Source organism: Camellia sinensis, chromosome 10 (assembly GCF_055761805.1).
Source record: "Camellia sinensis isolate YWXY chromosome 10, ASM5576180v1, whole genome shotgun sequence".
Taxonomy (NCBI): domain Eukaryota; kingdom Viridiplantae; phylum Streptophyta; class Magnoliopsida; order Ericales; family Theaceae; genus Camellia; species Camellia sinensis.
Genome location: NC_138970.1, coordinates 145,249,746 through 145,253,817, shown reverse-complemented (window position 1 = coordinate 145,253,817; position 4,072 = coordinate 145,249,746).

Here is a 4,072-nt window from a genome sequence, read left to right as displayed (position 1 = left end):
TCAAGGAAACATGTTATCACCTCAAGAGTGCGAGACAGTAATTGCATCAATTGAGGAATGCCCATAACAAACCCTACACTCGTAAAATACAAAATCAATAAACTAATGTTCCAATATGCTAAATTTTGCAGTTTTACCTAACTAATTAACTTCATTTATAACTTTGCAGGAATGATTGTGCAATCGCCGTCTGCAATGTTATCAACCAATATATCAACTGGTAACCTATGCAGAAATCACTTCGACCAACTGAGTGGGTTAAATTTCGAGCAGAAATCATCAGTCAATTCCTCAATGATAAGAACCGATCTTAGAAACTCGAACACTACTAAATGTTGAAAAAACATACCAAACCATAGAAACAATGAAAAAACTTCTTAACAATACAAATATTCAAGTGAACATATTTTTATACTCTTTTTTTTTTTTTTTAACATGTGACATGTGACAAGTACATTATATGCTTTTGGGAATTGATCTTCTTCTGGTTATTCTGGTGAAAATGATTGTTGTCATTGATATTGTTGCTCTTCTTCTTGTTATTAATATTGTTGTTCCTCTTCTTGTACTTATTATACTTGTTTGTGTTCTTCTGCTTATTATTGTCGTCACATTTGTGGTTGCATATATTTTCATCCAACAAAGGTTGTTTCTAATAATTCTTCAAACTGCAAAAATATACAGTTTCATCAGTTGTTACTAATAATTCTTAAAACTACAAAATTATGCAGTTTCATCACGTTGTTTTTAATAATTCTTAAAACTGCAAAATTATACAATTTCATTACTCAAATAAAAATTATGCTACACAATTATGCATTTCAAAATTGAAAATAAAACTATAAAATTGTACAATTTTGTCACTACGAAATATGAAATAAATATATCATGTAGTAAAACTGCATTTCAATATTATACAGTTTCAATAAGAAATTTTCAACAACCTTCTCAACCTTCCAAAAAATAAAACCAACCAAATCCACAAAAAAAAAAAAAAAAAACAAAAAAAACAAAACAAAACAAAACAAAAAAAAAACAAAACTGTTACAAAACAACTTCAATAACTAAAGAAAACATTAAAAAAGAAAAAATAGTGCAACCAATTTTATTCATTACTTCCACAATACCAAGTATCACGTTTTTTATTATCATAATTCATCAAATTCAAATACAAATCTAAAAGAATAGACTATGTCCTCAAATAGCAGCCTTGCACGTCTTCTTATTGTGATTCCCATATTTCAAGCACCTCCCACACTTGATTTGCTTCACATTCTCACCCCTAGAAGTTATCCTCTTCTTCTTATTCCGCCCGGGCTGCTTCTTCATTATATGAGGTTTGATAATCAAACTACCAACATCATCAAGGTCAAATCTCTCACTTGAAGGCACTGGATAAACAGATTCCTTGTATGACTTTCTAAAACAATTACATGAAAAAAAAGATCAATGAAATCATACACATTTCTACCACTACTACGCAAAGCATACATAGCATGACAGTAAGGAAAACGATTCAATTTCCATTCATGGCAAGAACAAGTTTGTCTACCAATATCAACATAAAAAGAAATAGAAGAATGAACCTTAAGCACAGTATCACTAGCAACAATCACATCCCAAGACTTAGCTAGCTTCAAAAAGTCCACCAACTTCTTTTCCATAACTGGACACAATTTCATAGTCCATCTTTCAGATTCAACTCTTCTATTAGACAATTGAGTCATGATTTGAACCCTAATCATATCAACCATACAAGTAATAGGCAACTCATGGGCCCCACCAATCCAATTATTGTAAGACTCGGCAGCATTACATGACATCTCACCATATCGTTTCCCTCTAAAAAATGAATTGGCCCACTTATCATTTTGCAAACCATCCAACATACTATCAACTTTACCATTCCCAGCAATACGCCTCAATTTCTCCATATAATGTTGGAAAGAAGCAACAGTTAGCGCATAAGTACATTTAACTAATATTTTCATCAAAGTCAGCTTATAGTTAGTACGAAGTCCCACCAATTTGTCAATCAAATTTCTCTTCAAATGATTCAAGCAATATGCATGATGTGCATTGGGAAAAACCACTGAAAGAGCATTTAACAATCCATGTTGATGGTCAGACACAAAGGTCAATCTCCAGCCTGAACCAACAGCCTTTAACAACTAACTTAAGAACCACATCTAATTATCTTGATTTTCAGCATCAACAATTGCAAAAGCCAAAGGAAACAGGCTTGCAAAAAAAATAACATGAAACTACAAAAATTAGCAGACTCACAATACAATAATACATTGACAGACCAGAACTATACTAACTATAAATAAATACATACCTCGATTACCATCCTTTGTTGTTGCTGCAAACAAATGCCCCTTGTAACGCCCCTTCAAGAATGTACCATCAACAAACAACAACGGATGACAAAATTAAAAGCCATACAAACATCCATGAAATGCCACAAACAACCTCCGAAAACATCCACTACATTCATCCACATCTAGTTCAAACACACTTCTCGGATTCGTTCTCATACCCATCTCAAGGTACCATCGAAGTTGGTCAAAAGAACTTGCAAAATCACCAAACAACCCACATCTTGCCTTATCAACTCCTAACCATGCAACCCGAGAAGAAACATCTATACCATATCGCTTTTTCAACTTTTTTTTAACTTTAATAGGACAAGTCAACGGATTATCACTAATATCATTATGCACAATATCATACACAAGTCTAAAACCAACCATTTTACTACAAGATCTGCAAGCAACAACCCCACAAGAATGCACATTAACCAACTTCATAATAAAAAAAATACCGGAATTCATCAGCACCCTTCCATGCATAAACCATTTACAACCCGTAGACGACTTCATCATACATTCAGCAGTTACTCTTGCTGCATCGTTCTTTAAATAATTTACTGCAAAACCACACTCAATTGTATACTTAGCCAATGCAATGCGAAACGCCGGCACTCCACTTTCAAATTCTTGACCAACACTATGTATAATCCCCTTCCAACTAGCAAACAACAAAACTCTCTCTGGTTCTGGATAAAAGCTAGGCAACAAACCACCAAAATCATCACAATCATTAACCAAAGAACTCTCACAAATTACAAAATCAATCCTAGAAGAATTATCATCAACCTCCACAATTCTCTTATCACCCACAACAACGTCAACAACATGAGAACCACTACAACCTACCATTGACAGCATATTTCCCAAATCATCATCACATTCAACAATACAATTAGAATATCTAGGAATAGAGAAAAATAAACAAAAGTTACCAACACTCAATTCCTTGAACTTCGCAGATATTTTCTCAACAACTTCATGATAACTACATCCCTCCCTAATCTTAATAGCAGCACAAGAATTACTGTATTTGCACACTAACATAAAACACCCCTCCATACTACAAAATCACAAACCAGCAAACAATTGTTCACAGATTTCAAACTGTAAAATTATACAGTTACAACATATCAGCACCAACACTGCACAATTCACAATTCCAAACTGTAAAATTATACAGTTACAACATATCAGTATCAAAGCATCAGAATTCACAATTCCAAACTACAACTTCAAAACACATTACACTATACAACAAACAAAATCAACAAAATCAAAGCCATTACAGTATATCACATACAAAAATCACAAAATAAGTATCAAACAAACAAAATTTATCACAAAACAAAGAACTATAACAACATTGCCGAACACAAACCAGATATCACGCAAATTTGCTTATCTATATATACATACATATATGTATCCACAGATACAGACATAATGAGACACAGACACACATGCACAGAGTGAGAGAGAGAGAGAGAGAGAGAGAGAGAGAGAGAGAGAGAGCGCGGAGATCGCCTATACACACAGATTCAGATCGCACAACCAGATCCATCTCACAGCACAATGAGATCGACCACACAGCACAAATAGATCGCCATAACGAAGAGAAATCGAGATCACAGAGGTAAATATTTGATTTTTCACGTATATATAGATCTCAAAATAAAGGGTAATATAGTCATTTAAAA